At 46.8% G+C, this 16,971-nt stretch overlaps 1 protein-coding gene across 5 annotated transcripts in view; it reads right to left on the bottom strand.

Moving 5' to 3' along the window:
• Window positions 1-16,971, bottom strand: part of RAI14 (retinoic acid induced 14) — a 155,134-nt gene that overhangs the window by 129,443 nt on the left and 8,720 nt on the right. The window contains exon 1 of one of the 5 annotated variants that reach the window (XM_058680047.1): window positions 3,380-3,636. The exons of 3 other annotated variants lie outside the window; for them this stretch is intronic. The gene's annotated coding sequence lies outside the window, so the exon portion shown is untranslated. Of the gene's footprint in view, window positions 1-3,379; window positions 3,637-16,971 lie in introns of those variants that run through there. One more of the 5 variants, XM_058680044.1, reaches the window with a different exon arrangement.

Genomic DNA, 16,971 nt, shown 5'->3' on the forward strand with positions numbered 1-16,971 from the left:
TCTGTAAGACACATGTTTTTCTATCTTGATGGATTCTACATATATGTCACCTGGAGAGCTTAATTACAGTCATCCACCAACCAGCACCACCTAGGACTGCCACTATGTGCTAAAAAGGAAACTACATATAGAAAATCACCACAAACAGTATTCTACTCACACATCCAAAAAGCATTTGAGGGCCTGCTACAGTCTGGAGCAGTGTTCCAGAAACCAGGGATGCAGCAGTGGACAGGAGGGCAAAGACTCAGACTTCATGGAGCTGATACAGCAGCACAGACAGTACTAGCCTCAATTACAACACACGGCAGGCTAAGAAGTGACAGGTGCCACAGAGGCAACCAAGACAGGGAAGAGACTGTGGGGAGTATTAGAGGAGGGGGTGTGGGGCAAGGGTCTGCTAGGAAGGCGGTGTCACATGGAGCCACGCAGCAAAGTCCTCCCAGCAACAGGAGCAGCAGGTGCCAAAGGCTCAGAGGCAGGAACACTCTGGGCCATCTGAACACGAGGAGGCCCAAGTGTTTAAATGCCTCAACTTCCAGTGTAAGGGGTTACCATCAGCGTAACGTCACCAACACAGCCCCCTTTCACAAACTCTTAGAGCAGGAACGTGCCCTTTTGTAGATACTTACTCAGACCACTTGATCTCACCAAAAGAGATGAGGAAGAAGAGGGAGGGTGGTAGTCCAAGGTTAAGCAGCCCAAGCCTTCAACTGCACAATGAAAAGGTTGGTTCTTGAGGAAAACGAAGAAAGAAAACAAGAAAAAATGACATAGCCAACTATGTCCTCTTTTTAGAGTTTAAGACTGACGGATCAGTTTTGCTTTTTCCTTCAATAGCCAGTCAAGAAATACCCTATATACACATTTACACCCTGCATAAATGTGTGGGAATGAATGAAATAAAGCTGCACTCCATAGACCCACTGCCTCGCCGCTAGTTACCTAGATGTGGGACAGACAAGTCTGTGCAGAAAGGGATCTCCCAAAACACTCACTGTCATAGCAAAAAAAAAAAAAAAAAAAAAAAAGGGCCTATGACAGCGAACAGCTGAACACTCTAATTTTATTCTTTGCAAGAGAATGAGAATCCTATAATTTATACATACCAAAATTTTCTGCCGCAGTGAAAATGAATAAAAACCGAATGCCCCTCCAAAAATGCAAGCTTAAAACTACATGCTGTAGGTATGTGTAAAACATGCCATTTATGCAAACTATTGAACGAGCGAAGTCATATCCCATCTCTGCATTTACATACACACAGAACTACTAAAACCTGCATGAGAGCTTTAGCGGCCGCATTCACAGCAGTGCTTGCTCACCTGACAATGGAGGAAGAGGAGGAGAAAAGGAAAATAGAAAAAATATCCAAGTTACAGCGTATTTTTGTAAAAGTGAGGGATATTACAATAAATATTAGCAACTTTTAAACCCAGGTGATTAAAAAAAATGGGTGTCTTACTATATTCTCTTTGTTGCCTTTCTAAGAAACACATCCTACTTTAAGGAGGCAAGGAAGACAAAGACAAAGGGCTGTCATCCCTAACTTCCAGATCTCAATCTTGTCCTCTCCAAAGCCACAGCAATAGAGGGTGAACCTGCCTTAAGGATGCTTTCAGAAGCAGCATTCTGGAAAGACAAGTTCAGTGCCAAGCGCACCAGTGGTGAGGGTGCCACACCATCCTGCCAGCGAATGGGAGTGGTGGAGGAGAAAGTTCTCAACAACCACACTTCTCTTTCCCAACACAGGCATCAGATTTCTCAACAAGGTTGAAAACAAATCTTAAGAGCATCAGTGAATAAATTCATCAATGAGGCAGTGACAGCCGCCCAGCATGCATCTCTCCCAGTCCTTGGTATTCCAGCGATGGGTTAAGACAGGCTCAATAGGGCTCCTCACATGAAACTGAAATAAGGGAAATCAGACTTTTCAAGCACCAGTTTTTTAAGAGGCCACCAGGCTGTGCCCATCAGTGAGAGAACGCCCAACCACAGGAGAGCAGACAGGGCAGCATCCTGGCATCGACCACCTCTGCTCACATTTCAAGGAGACAACGCTGTCCTGGCTGGCTGGGTCCTAGTAACAGACAAAACTAACTTCGTCATGTTGGCCAGGCCTGCACAGCCCTGCCCCACACTTGTCCTCAGAGACCAGCAGGGCTTTCCCAACCCGCAAGGAACACCGGAACTCGGTCCAAGTGATCCCGGAGCCTGCGGGCCAGAGAGCGCTGACAATCCCTCCTTATCAGCAGCCTCCAGCGTGTGGATTCACCCATCACTATCCCAAGTAAAAGTTGCTCTGCGCAGGGTTCCTTGGGAAATGAAGAAGGCCTGGGCTCCAAAGTCCTGGCCAAGACCCCAGGATGGGTGGGTGGGGGTAGCTGTGGGAGGAGGTGGGCAGTGAAGGGTCACTCCAGACTCCTCCACAGGGCACTTTATCCTTCGGTTCTAATCCACTCCCCTCCTCTCAATCTGGTGCCTCTCTAGGCCATGAGGCCCCCTTGCACAAAAGGGGATGCAAAGCCAAAGAGGTGAGTAGAGGAAGCCCGCAAACTGCACAAACTAAATTGCGTCCGCAGACCTGCCCAAACCCGCAGCCGAGCAAAGACGCTTGCGGAAGACCCGCACTCCCCGCTCACCCACAAGAAGGTGACCATGGGGCATGGCCGCCTCCCCACTCCCTAAGTCCCCAGTCCCGCGTCTGTCCCAAATCCAGCATCCCGGCTCCCGCGCTCTCGAAGTCGCAGGTCGAGCAAAGTACCAGAGAAGGACCGGTAGGTAGTGGCAGAACCCGGGCCGCCTCACCCGCCTCCCTCGCGCCAGCCGGAGGGCTCCCTGAAGTCAGGAAAAGAACAATAGCGGACCCTGGGTGTCGGGAGAGACTCGGGGCTCTCGCGCGCGCGCCACCCTCGTGCAGCTCCTCAAAGTTCAGCCGAGAGGGGGGTCGAGCCCAGAAGCAAGGACCAGGTCGGCGCAGCGCCTGCCAAGGCAGGTGGGACAGGAGCGGCTCACCGTCGCCACGGAGCGCCCTCCAGGGTCCGGCCATTCATTCTCACCTAAAGCCTCGGCCGCGACCCTTGCCCAGCCGCCCGGCGCATCCCGGGGACCCGGGGGAGGACACTCTGCTCCTCACTTGTCCCGGTCGCCCTCTCTGCCTGGTCTCCGCTATCCGCTTTTTCCCCCCTCAGACCACAGGCGGCGGACCCCGGGGCTGGTAGTGGGACCCTTCACTGGCTCTCTGGTAAGCCGCGCGTCCCGACGCCGTCCCCGGCGCCCTCGTCGTCTCTCCCCGCCCGCGCCCTCAACACAAAGGCGGGGACCCGGAGCGCGGGATCCGCGCTGGGAGCCTCCCAGGTGTTGGCGCCGCTGCACTCACCCCATCGAGGCGGCCGCTGTGGCTGCCCTGGCCCGGCTGACTGCGCCGCCCCGCCCGCCGCTTCCCCAGGAAAACGCGGCCGCCGGGCTTGCTTCCTGCTCAGCTTCCTGCGCCTCCGTCCCTCCTCCTCCTCCTCCTCCTCCTCCTCCCCCGCTGCGGGGGTCAGCGGGCGCCGCGGCTCCCGGGCTGGGCCGGCGGGGCGGGGGCAGCGGCGGCAGCAGCACCACGTGGCCGCCGGGCGCCGGCCCCCGCCGACCTGGATCCCGCGGGCGCGGGAAGGGAGGTGCTAATCATTCCCCTCCCCTTCCACCCGCGCGGCCCCAAATTCCGCGAGTCAGGTGACCCGGGCCCGCGCTGGGGCCGGGACCTGCGGGAGGTGCTGCTGGCCCGCCCGGCACGGCGAGGCCCGCGCGTCCGGTTCTGCAAGGCGTCCTTGGCTTTTTTTTTTTTCCTGTTTCTGCGAACCTTTGGACCCTTTTCCTCGGATCTACTTTGTCCTGAAGTCCTTGGAAGCCACCTGTTACTGGGACCCCTGCGTTTAGGACATATGCGACCTCAGGTCGTATTCACTCCTGGGCAACTTCCCAAGTCGTTTGTGGTCGTGGGGGCATGCGTTAAATGTCACGGACCCGACCCCTTCTAGACACAATTAAATCGACAGCAGGTTCCAAAATGAACAGAAAGTGATGAGCTGGAACGGAACACTGACCAGTTTGCTGAACGGACTGTTGGAAGGGACTGATTCCTGACACTCCTCAAGTGGCAAGAGGAAACTCCCAGCCTCTACGGTCGTTCTGTTCAGATGTCAGAAGTTTCACGAGACACTCTCACGGGGCAAGCTGGGCTTCCCAGGGGCGCACTCTCAAACCAGCGTGAGGTAGAAAAGGGGTACAGCACGGCGAGCCGCGCTCCGCTTCCCAACCCACCAAGACTTTCTCCATTGATTCCAAGGATTTCAAAGCTGTCCACCTACTCTGCCTAGTTGGGGCCAGCCCTTCCAGGCGTTCTGGTCATATTAATCATTTATGTCTTACAGAGTTTTACGCACCAAAGTCCCTCCCTACCTCTTCCAGGTGAGCTCTACTTGGCACGAAGTTAGAAATGTTTTATTTAAAAAAAAAAAAAAAGCAGGCGTCCCTTTTGGGATTTACTATAAGCAAATTCAATTTTTAAAAGACAGAAAAAAAATTTAATTGCAACTCAAGTGAGATTGAGCCCATCAGTTAGGTATATCCTCTTTGGCTCTGTCTTAACTTCTACGCCTCAGACTCCTCCTCCCAGCTCCAGCCCCACTCCTCCCAGGGAACCACCTGTCTCTGCGTGAGTAGGTGAGCTTGTCAGAGAGGAACAAAAGCTGTCAATTTAGCTGTAAGCTGTTGAATTGCTGACGTCATACAGGCACAATTCCTTAGGGAAGTGAGGAAGCAGGGCCCAAGCAGAGGATTCTTCCCATCCTTTGTTCCTCAGGTAGAATCATGCCGTAAAAGAAAGGCACACTGGCAGACATTCTGAATGCTTCCTAAGGTACAACGTTTCATCCTGGTTCCTATTATTGATGTGCTGTAGGATATCTAAGGGAATGATACAGCCACTTGTGCGCATTCTGTTCTTTTGGAGCAGCTCAGTCTCGTTGGAGCTGGAAGTGAGCTTTGGAGCTTGGTGCAGGATATACAAAGGTTCCTTGGGAATTCCATACGTGCATATTTCATAGGAACAGTTGACAAGTTGAAGGAAGCAAAATGTTAAACATTAAACAATAACTATCTTAGCAGACTCATCAGCCTTTGGTTCGTGGAAGCCCTGCCCCTTTTAATTCTCTGCCTCAACCCCTTTGAAAAGCGCCTGCCTGCCAATCTCAATTCTTTGGCTCCCATAGGTGGCTTATGTGCTCTTCCCATTACATTACAACATCAACAAGTCTGTGAGTGAAAAATTGCTGTGGAGACAAGGACTCTTATTGTTCCCTAGTTGTGTCAAGATCCTTTTCAGATCCTTCTTTTTGGAATTTAAAATCAACTTGATCCTCTCCACTGTCTCTCCCTGCTTCAGGCAACAGCTGAAATGCTGCCATCTACAAGGAGATTCGCGGTGAAACATGGGATTGGTGTTGATGACCAAGCCTTGTACAAATGCTAGGTGGGTTCAGGAGATGGTGAACACTCCCCTTTTGATGAAGAATAGGCCCAGGTATAAGCGTTTGAGAGGTGGCAGCAAAATCAAAATGAATAGACAACATGTGTAAAGTAGCACCTTTGGGGTAGATAGCATGTTATATTTTTATCTGCATAAAGGTAATCATGGTGTCATGGTGCAGTTCAATAAAGTCTTTACATTTGGACTTCACTCCCCAGATGGCTGTAAAAGCCAGGGCTGGATCAGACCAAAGCCAGGAGCTTCTTTCAGATTTACTACATGGGAAGCAGAGGTCCAAGCACTTAGGCCATCTTCCACTGCTTTTTCTGGGTCATTAACTGGAAGCTGGATTGGAAGTGGAGCAGTTAGGACATGAAGCGGTGCCTATGGTATGCCAGCATGGCAGGTGGCTGCTTGTACCAGCTACACCACACAGAATGCAGGCCCTTGCCTTCCTATTTGTAACATCCTAAAACCCACACTCTTAGCTTGTGGATCCTTCACAAGCAAAATTCCCCTGTCATTTTATGGCAGAGTCGCATCCTTGAATCTCTTAACATCAGAGTCTTGCTGCAACACCATGAAGGCAAACTTTAAAAAGTATTGCCCTGGGGTTAGCATGATGGCTCAACTGGCTAGTTTTCCACCTCCAAGCACAGCATCCATGTGGGTACCAGTCTGTGTCCCAGCAATTACATTTCCCATCCAGCTCCCTGCTTATGGCCTGGGAAAGCAGCAGACAATGGCCCAATGTCTTAGGACCCTGCATCTGCAGGGGAGATCCCAAAGAAGCTCCTGGCTCCTGGATTTGGATCGGCTTGGCTCCATCCATTGCAGCCATTTGGAGAGTGAACCAGCAGATGGAAGATGTTCCTCTCTGTCTCTCCTTCTGTCTTTCCAATAAAAACTAATCTTTATTTTTTAAAAAAAAAAAGAGTATTGCCCTCCAGCACCAAATGGGATGCCACAAATAGAATTCATTGACTGGCAGGGCTCATATTTTCATCTCAGATATTAAAAAAAAAAAAACTTCACGCCTTATTCCTTGACCATGCTCAAATCAGCTTTGGCTTTCCACAGATTGGTCGCATCGTAAATCAAGGCCAAGATGTGTTGAGGTCACAGGGAGCATCCCTGAAGGAGCAAGTAGGGAGAGATTGCTGTCAGAGCACAAACTCCTCCTCTTGGTTTGGGGTTTGGTCAGGATCTGATTGCACCCCAGAGTCTAGCTCGGAGCAGCATGAGGTAGGAATGTGCGGGATTGGACCTGGGCCAGAGTCTGGAACCAAAGCACAATAACACCATAGAAGCTGGAAGGCAGATAACCCACCAAAATGTCCAAATAGTCCTAGAAAAACACTTTTTGTGTTGTTCTGGGGACATTTCCAACAAGAGGAAACTATACTATGTGAGAAATTTGGAAAGTTACTTTCACATTGCCTTTTGTAATTAAGCAAGTCTCTTGCAGTAAAGCAACCTGAAAAGCAATTGGCCCATGGTTTCCCACCTTCCAGGACACCAGGGGAGAATTTTCCGTTGGTATGTTACTAGGCTTTCCCCTTCAGTAAGTTTGGACACCTGTTCAGGAGCAGCTAAGATGTTTGGCAATAAATACATTCCAAAGCTCTGTTTCAGTGACCTGCTTACAGTGTGTGGCAGGGCAGCTATGCATCTCAACGTTGACATAACAAGACCTGAGAAGGCCTTAAGACTCTGACATTACATTCCCTCATAAGGAATGTGAGTATCAGGACCTGAGTTGCTAGTTTGGAAATCACTGGCCGCACAAGCTGCTTGGAGTGCCTTGTTGGAGGGCCTGAGTTTGAGTCCCAGCTCAGTTCCGTTTCTAATTCTAGCACACTCGGGGATACAGCAAGTGATAGTTCAAGTACATGAGACCCTGCCACCATGCAGGAGACCTGGATGGAATTCTAGGTTCCCAGCTTCAGCCTGGCCCAGCTCTGACTATGGCAGGCATGTGAGGAATGAAGCAGTAGATGGAAGATCTTTGTCTGTCTCTGCCTCTGTGTTTCAAATGAAAACATTTTTTTCAAAGAAATGTTGTTGGTCTGAATAGATGTGCTCTAAATGGGAAACATGCCATGTTTCAAAGACTTAGTATGAAAAACAATTTTAAATGTCTTTTATACTAATGCTAATAGTTTGGGTATGTTGGATTAAATATATTTATTAATACTAATTTCACTTATTTTTTTCCTTTTATAAATTTTATTTGACAGGCAAAGAGTTCATAGCTACTGGTTCTACTCCCTAATGCCTTCAACAGCCAGGCTAATGTTAGCAGTTGACACATTTAACATCTATTCTATACCAGAAATGAGAGGCACTACAGTGACCAGATTACTAATTGTCCAATCAGAGACACTTTTCAATATCACTTATTTTCATTGTATTTGAAAACCAAATGGACAAAGACAAACAGAAAGATTTTCCATACACTGCTTTACTCTCCCCCAACTCAGAAGACTGCAATAATCCAGAGCTAAGCCAGACTGAAGTTAAGAGCCTGAAACTCCATCCATCCAGTCTCCCACGTGTAAGGCATGGACCCAAGTCCTTGGGCTGTCATCTCCTGCTTTTCAGGGTAAGCGTCAGGCAGGAAGCTAGACTGAAATGGAGGAAGGGCTTGAATGAGGCACTCACTTATGAGAGGCAGTCATCTCAAGTGGCAAATGCACAAGATTCAGGGAGACATTTCAGAGTGAAGGGGGATGGTCATTTCTAAGTCTGCCGGGATCTGGGGACAGAAGGCTCACCACAGCAGTGCAGAGACGTCAGGCAACCCTCATACTAAGTCTTTGAATTCTTACATCATTCCTTTGCATAGCGTCATCCCTTTGGCACACAGAGACACTAAGTAATTTGTCCAACATGACACAGTAAGTGGCAGTGTTGGGATTTGAACTGGAGGAGTTGGCCTCCAGAGCCTTTGTTCTTAAGTGTTATGCAGCCTAAGAATGTTGTGGGTGCTAAGTTTCTCTGAATCCACACAAAATCCCTAAATACAATAAACCCAGTGGCTTAATCAACTCCTAGAGCCAGAAAGAGTGGAGGCAAGAATCAAAGCTCAGATCTGAATCCAGAGTGGTTCTCAAATCACTTCTCTGGAGTGTTTACATCTCCAGTGGTCCCCAATGGCTTCCATGTGGATCTTATCACTTCTCCCAGTCCTGCAATCAGAAAACCCGCAGAGAGGACAAGGCCTCAGGTGGGAGGAACCCTGGAAGAAGCAACCTAACTCAGCTCAATCTTGGTGGTTTCTCCTTTCTCAAACGAACATTTGAGATCATTCAAAGAACTATCTGAATTGCCAAGTTGGCTGTTCCACTGTGCATGCAAGAAATTTCAGAAACGTTCTCCCATGGTGGTGGTGGAGGAGGATGTTTAGAAGCAAACCACAGACAGAGGGTAATGAAGACATTATTAGGTCATTCACCGAAGGCCCCAGTGAGTAGCAGTAACATGGCAGCATGGCAGGTAATCCTCAAACACACCCGGCAAGGCTCCTGCTCATTCCACAGTGGATCAGAATCTGGGCAGCCCATTTGAAGCACTGGCTGTCTAGGCTGCAAACACAAGGATCTGACTAAGCCCTTCTGATGTGCACAGGTTGTTACGCCCTCTCTTTGCCCACTGGAAGACACGGCCACTGCGTCATTGGCTTTTCCAGCTATGCCTGGGGTATCTGTCTCTTAGCTTGCAAGCCCAATGATTGGAAGTAAGAAGTGGGTTTTGTAGTGGCTGTTGCAGAAGTTGATGCTCCAGAAAGATTTCTTGACAGGGTTATTCTAAACTAAGCTGCTGTTGTAACTGATCTGGCACACTTATTTTCTTTTATGATCTTAAACTTGAATGCCACAATTATTTGCGCATCCTTCATTGGGATTAATTTCTAAAAAATTTTTAATCCGTGTTCCTTCCTTATCCTATGTGTATACCTGTAATAAATCTGTGTACTGCTTTTTAGATGAGCTATTTCAAATCGGCTAATGGCTTTTTATTCCTCCTTTTCAAAGCCTCCATAGCCATTTAGCTTCTGTTATTCATTTTGATGTTTCCATTTTTGTTTGCTGCCTTTGAAAATCTTCAGTTGCCTGCCTAAAGTTGACTGCTGGTTTCTGAAACTGACCTTTGTCCTGTGTGAACAAACACATTTTTAAGACATTTTCTGCAGCAGAGTGTGAGTGCTTGAGATATTTGCACTACTGTGAAGATATTTAACAAAATTCCCCAAGTTCTTTGTTTGTTTTGCTTTAATACAAATTCCTCTCATTTTCCAAATATGCACCTAAACAAGGATTCTCACAGTCAGGATGAGGAGTCTTCTCAATTACACTCATCATTCTTTGTCTTTTCTTTCAAGAGACCTGTAACTTTGTGGTCTATATTTTCTGTTTAATTTTTAAATCTTTTGTGAGGCAGAATGACAGAGAAATATCCTACCCATGGGACTAAATGTCCAAACAGCCAGGGGTGGGCAAAAACTCAGTCTGAATCAGCTACATTATGTGGCAGAGACCCAACTACTTGAGCCCAGCATGTGCCTTACCAGGAAACTGGAGTGAAGACAGGAGCCAGGACTTGAACTCAGATCCTCTGAAGTGAGAAAACGATATGCAGGCATCGCAAGTGGTATCTTAAAGAGCCCCATGCCCCATGTTGGCCTGCTGTGTGCCTTTAAGAACAAGATTTAGGTGGTGGCACATTTCTTACTTTCTGTTCTATGACAGAATACAAGAGAGGGGATGGAATGGGAGAGCCGGAGATCACTGTGGAATGGCCTCTTCTGCAGTTGAGAGGAAGGAACCCCAGAAGCCCACGGAAGGTGGACGAGGGGCCAGGGTGATTTCCTCTTGTGAACTCTTAGAACCCTGAGGACACAAAAGGCAAGAGGGTAAACTGGCTTTGGAGGAATAGACCCACAGAGGAGGAGGAGGAGGAGGAATTGTGATGGGAAGGATATTGAGATCACTGTTGCTTAACCGGAGGGAAGTTGGTTCTTTAAGTTATGCAATAGAGAAGGGAATTTTGGAGGCCTTTCGAGAAAGCAGGAACATCAAATAAGTTGGCACTGAGTCTGGGAAACTCAACACCCGCAGACCCAGGGATAGAGCAAGGGAGATAGAGGGCTGAGTGGGTCTTCCAGTTGCTGTCTGGGCTTCGGGGAAGTTTCCTAAAGCATTTTGGTTTAAACTGGTAGAGAGAGTCCCCATTTGCTTGCCACGTAATGTGCTCTGAGTAATGAATAGAAGGAACAGGGAAACTTGCATTTTCCTTCTGATCCTGGTTCTCCTCTGTCCTGACCATCTACCTGCTCTCCAAGTCTTAGAATTCCTATTTGCATGTTCATTTCAGAAGGATGGAAGATGATGACAGGTTAGAAGGGAATTTGGGGGAAATTTTGGAGCTGGGTGTGACAAGCCGGTTTTGCCTCCAGGGACCTTAGGGCTTTTTTAGCCTGAAGGAGGTGGCAGCTGCCAGAACCATGATTCAACTCTCTTTTATTTTCTTTTTATTTTTCTTAAAGTTTATTTATCCAGAAGGCACAATGAGCATAAAAGAGATCTTCCATTCACTGGTTTATGCCAATTAGGTAGGTTAACAGTCAAGCTGATTCAGGCCACAGCCAGGAGCCAGGAACTGCAACTCTATCTCCCGTGTGGACCTCAGGGATGTAATTCCTTAGGCTATCAGCTGCTGCCTCCCAGGGTGCACCCTGGAAGAAACCTGTACTGGAAATGGAGGGAGGATTCAATCCCAGGTACCTGGTTATGAGATGCGGCATCCAGTTTGCAGCTCAACTAGCTAACCAAATTCCCACTATCTTTTTGTCTTTGTTTTTCCTGTTGGAAATAACTTTTCAATTTTTTTTAACTTTAAAAAATTTACCTAAGGGAACAAATCTCCTGTATTTCATATATAGTTTTCAGAGCCTAATGACACTCCCCCTTCTAGCCCCCACTTTGCTTCCACTTCTCTCTTGCTTCCTTATTCTAGTTTTTCCAATGAAATACTGTCAATTTTCTTTGGAAACACAAGCTTAGCCCTCCCTTAAATAAAGAATTCCAAGAAGTAGTAAGCAGAAAAACCACCATCCCTCAAGAATATACACAAGGACTGTCCTAAACAATAATCAAATCTTAAAATGTCAGTTTCACTCATTTCTATGACATGGTTTTTTTTTCTCTGTATATTACTTCCCACAAATCAGGGAAAGCATGACTTTCGTCTCTTGGCGATTGAGTTCACTAAGCATAGCTGCAGTCCTTTTGTTGTGAAAGAGATAATTTCATTCTTTTTGGTAGCTGAGTAGTATTCCATGGTTTTCAGCCACCATCTGCTAACTCCTGGAACTAGCGGAGTGTGGACTTGATCTCATGCACTCAGATGCAGGGTGTGGGTGTCCCGAGCAATGGCTTCACCTGCTGTGTCACACATGCCCACCCCTCTTGTTTTTAAACATGAAGCAAAGATGACAATGAATAAATATTTTCATTTTTTATTTTACTTGAAACAGAGATTTTCTGTCTGCTAGCTTATTCTCTAAATACCTCTAACACTTAGGGCTGAGTCAGACAGAAGCAAGGAGGACCCAGAAACTCCTTCAGGGTCTTCCCCAGGCATATGAGGGACCCAGTTCCTTGAGCCATCGTGTGCTGACTCCCTGGAAGTTGGATGGGAAGTGGAGTCTGCACTCGCTCCAGCCACTCTGGCAGGGGATGTGGGCGTCCCAGGCTCAGATTTAAGCACTGAGCTAAGTGCCTGCCCCCAAAACATTTTTTCAAGAACAAAAAGGAGCACTGTCCGGTAATAAATGTAAATCCCATTAAGTGGTTTATCCACTTAAGAGCTGTGTGTTTGGGGACTGATTACGTCATCTCTTTTGGCTCAGTTTCTTCATCTGCAAAATGAAGAGTGATTTTAATCCCTGCCTCAGGCTACGTGGGAGGTCTGTTCACAGGAGTGAGGCATGCACCTGGGTGTCCGGCACAGGGGCAGCACTAATTAGTATCAATGATTACTAATAAAGAGAAGCTAAGAGAGTCATAAAACCTAGGAGAAATGAAAATAGCCATGAATGTGGGAATGAATTCAACTGTCATTTAACATGTCATGGGCCATGGTTTAAACATTTGTAGAATATTTCTTTTTTCAAAAAATTTGTTTGAAAAGCAGGAAGATGGAGCATAAAAAGACACAGAGAAAGGGGGAGGGAGGGAAATAGGGAAATATACATTATATACAGAGAGAGGCTATCGCGCCATCATCTTCCTTCTCCATGGTGGCCCAATCCCCTGCTGCCTTGTTTAACGCCATACAAAGCTGGACCACCTTGTCCCGAATCTCATACTGAATGTGTGTGGCTCCAAGTGACCTTTTTGAATGTTTCTCACTGTCACTTTCTCTCTTGGCTAAAACAGAAATGGGTGAATGCAGAGGTTCCTTGTACTCCACCAGTTACATAAGGACTTGGGTGTCCGTGGAATTTGGTGTCTGGTGTGGGGGTGGGAAGGTAGGAGGGGGGCAGTTGTGGAACCAAGCCCCCAGAGGATCCTGAGGAAGCAGTGTACTTTTCTAGCATGAACGTGTGTTTCTCAGAGCGCAGCCCGTACATCTAATCTGTCAACAAAAACAGTGTTAGGATTCCTGTGGGTGGCATAGGAAAAGAACTGTGTATTTAAGGCGGTCCAGAGTAACTCCAGTACACCATACACATGCATATTACCGGTTTAACAATGCTCTTGTGCTGTGACAATGCTTTAATAAGTGTTCCTCAGATTTTAGTCTGCATGTGAATTCCCTGGGTTGTCTAGAAAAAGCAGATTCTGATTGTGTAGCTCTGATAAAGGGATTTGAATTCTGCTTTTTTTTTTTCATTCATTTTTTTCTTTGAAAGGCATGACACACATATGGAGACAGGGAGAGAAAGGCAGCTATCTTCTATCTACTGATTCACTTCCCAAATGCCAGCAGCAGAGACGGGCCAGGCCAGGACCATGCTGGGGCAGGTGCTAGGAACTCAATTTAGGTTTGCCATTGAGTTATGTTACATGAGTAGCAGGGACCCAACTCCTTGAGTCATCACCTGCAACTCCCCAACCCTCAGGACATGCATTAACAGTAAGCCAAAATCAGAACTAGGTCTGGAACCCAGGTACCACTGTGTGGGATGTGGTTATTCCTAGAGATGGTCTAACTCCTGTGCCAAGTATCCAGCTGAGTATGCATTTCTAAAAAGTTCTCAGTGCTGTTGCTGGTCTGAGAAACCGAAGGGAAAAACAATCCTGTGATTGTGGATTACAGAGCATTCATGAACCACAGAATACCTTTTACCAAGAGACAGTTCACCCATGAAAGGGCCAGACATAGTAGCAAATGAGGGAGCTGAGAGCTGTTCGGGGTGGGCGCTCCTGGACCAGGAGAGGTGGCTGAGCAGGTACCCCGACACACATTACACAGGTGTCCTTTCTGATAAATCTCTAACATAATTTGTGATGAAAAGAATTTAAAGAAAACTCAAGGAATGAACTAGAATAGAATATATGGAATTGAATTGACATAAATAGGTGGGCTGAACTCTTGAAGTACAAGAGAGAGACTACAATTTGTATTTATTTATTTATTTACTTAGATTTTTTTCTTACAATTTGTATTTAAGAGCGTTTTTTCCCCCGCTTTTAATCTTTACTATCTGCTATGCATTTGTGTTGTTTCTGATATAATACAATATAAGATAATTTACTAGAAAAAACACAAAGTATGTTTCTGCTCTGGCCTGTGACTTTGCACACTCCAGTAAGGTAGGTGAGACTCCGGGGGCAGGCATATCTGAATGTAGCATGTTTGCCTCCAGAAGGGAGCTTTATATTTTACCTTGGTTCAGTTACCATGTAGTTTGCATTTATTAACTCTGTAAACAAAATAGTTTCACATGCTCTTACTGAATTTTCACCTTCCTAATTATTTATTTTTTTAAACTGAGTCAGACAAGAATGACCAACTTGTTTTCCAGATTAAAAACACTGAGTTACAGAGAATTCTAGAGATTCGTCTGAGGGGCAGAGTCAGAACTAGAATTCTTGTTTTCTGAATGTCAGCCCCCAGATCTGTTTACTGCAATATACTATTTCCATGGGTTACTGGGATCCCATCCAGAGGCCCCACCACAAAAGAGCCTCTGAACGGCTACATCAAAGCAAGGGTACAGTTGCTTCAAACATGACTGATGAAGGCTAAAGTGGCTGCCAAGACTCCAACCTACAGAGTATGGCATGGACTTCCACCTTCAACCAAATAGTTCATACTACTTGGAAAAAAATTACCCTCTGAATCAATTACATAGAAATACTGGATGAGGTGGGCAATTGGCTTAAAGAGGATGCCAACTCCTTGAGCCAAGTGGCTGAGACACTGTCGTCCCGTATTGGAGCGGCTGGGTTCAGTTTCTGCTCTGCTGGGACTCCTCACTCCTGCTTAGGCCTAGCCGAGGATGCAGCAGTGATGCTCTGGGGACTGAATTGCTTCCACTTGTGTAGTGACTTGAATTCCATTCCTGATTCCTAGCTCCAGCTCCAACCAGGTTTTGATGAGGATCTGGGAAGTGAATCAGTGTATGGGGAGCTCTCTCTCACTGCCTCTCAAATGGACAATTTAAGAGACACCATCAACACTTGGGTGAGTGCACAGCTAAATGTAGAACAAAGGAAGTGAGACTCACTGGGGAAAAGATGTTGCAACCAGAGTGGCAAGTGAAATCCCAAGTGTGGACTGCCTGACACGCTGCTGATCTTGGAAACCTGGCTCTCTGGGAAACAGTGGGATAAGGAAAAAATGAGAAATCTTAAACATCCATACCCACAAATGAGAAGTTGGGTTAGAAAAAAAACCACCATCCTCTGGCCAAGCAAAATCAATGAGAAAACGTGTTTGTGTCAGGCAATGAGAAGCAGAAACAAAAACGAGACTTTCCCAAGAGCTTATCATCCCAAGCCTGACCACAGGGAGGTTTGGTGCTTATACTACTTACGTCGTCCGGGAATTGTTAGGTAGAAAAATTATTTGAAAAGTATTTCTAGTTCAACCACTCAAGGCACCTGACATATGGAGGATGCACCTGCAACACAGACTTTCCAGGATTCCTGCTACACCTGCTTTCCATGTTGGGGTGCTAGCTCTGTTTCCAATTCCAGTTTCCCTCCAATATATCATGGGAGATAGTAGTGGTGGTTCACGTATTTGGTTCCCTGTTACCCACACAAGAAAACTGCATTGTGTTCCCAGTTCCTGGCTTACCACTCTCGGTCTTTGGAGAGTAAACTTGTCTGCCTGTCTCTTTCTTTGCCTTTTAGATGAAGCAGTAGGTGTGAGTGCTGTGTGTGTATGTGTGTGTGTGTGTGTGTGTGTGTGTGTCTTTCCCTGTCTCAAACACAATGGATTCAATAGCTGATAAATCTAAAGATAGATTTAGTGATCAGCAGTATCCTCCCTTAAATTCAGAGGTTGGAAGCATAATTCCCAAAGCATACTGGGAGGTGGGACATATTGGGTGTTTATGTCACAAGGGCCATTCTAATAAAAAGGTTCCTGGAGAGCTTCTTTGTCTTCTGCTCTTCTGCCATGTGAAGACACAGAGTTCACCTTTTGGGGTCTTCTACTCCATGGCAAGTGCGACTGCAACAGTCTCCCATCACACCTGACCTTTAATACTCATCCTAAGCTTTTGCCTGTTTTCACTTGTTAATGAAGCTTTCACTTTTCCAGCTCAGGAGTCACCTTCTGGATAACTGCCAGCAGGGTGTATCCTAACAGGTCAGCTACTCTCTTCTCATCCCTGCAGAAGCCCTGTGCTTTGCTCTGTAGCCAGCAAATGGCCAGTCACCCTAATTGCTTGACCCTCACCACAACCAGTCCTGGGCCTGAGATTACTAAGATCAATCCTTGCCCTTGACTCTGAGAGAAGCCCTCTTCACGTGCCTCCTTCTCAACCAGCGCTGAGCAGGTGTCTCATTTCCCAGCTGAGCTTTGACCTCTGCTCCCTACACCATCCGTAACCCAGATGTTCAATTTTTGGCTCCAGGACTTGTCCTGATTCCCAGGAGTAAGATAAATAAGATGCTGAAAGCTCAGGCCAGACACTTCCCCTCACCAGCTGTGGAAATTTTGGGAGACAGAAATTCCTGATGCTGTACACCAGAGGCACCTGGCCCTTGTGTGAAGGAATACAGTGCTCTCACTACAGCCAGACACAAACCGCCAGCATCTCTAAAGAACACCGTTAAAGGACAGAGTTTCATGTTTAAGTTATCCGCCGGGCTACTTTGATCTCAAGAGAAACTTGTGTGTTCAAGGTAGCAGTATATAATAGAACGTTACAGACTACTTCAAATTCCTGTGATTTTCTTTCCCTCTTCCTTCCTTCCTTCCTTTCTTTCTCCTTC

The sequence above is a fragment of the Ochotona princeps genome, chromosome 23, assembly GCF_030435755.1.
Source record: "Ochotona princeps isolate mOchPri1 chromosome 23, mOchPri1.hap1, whole genome shotgun sequence".
Taxonomy (NCBI): Eukaryota; Metazoa; Chordata; class Mammalia; order Lagomorpha; family Ochotonidae; genus Ochotona; species Ochotona princeps.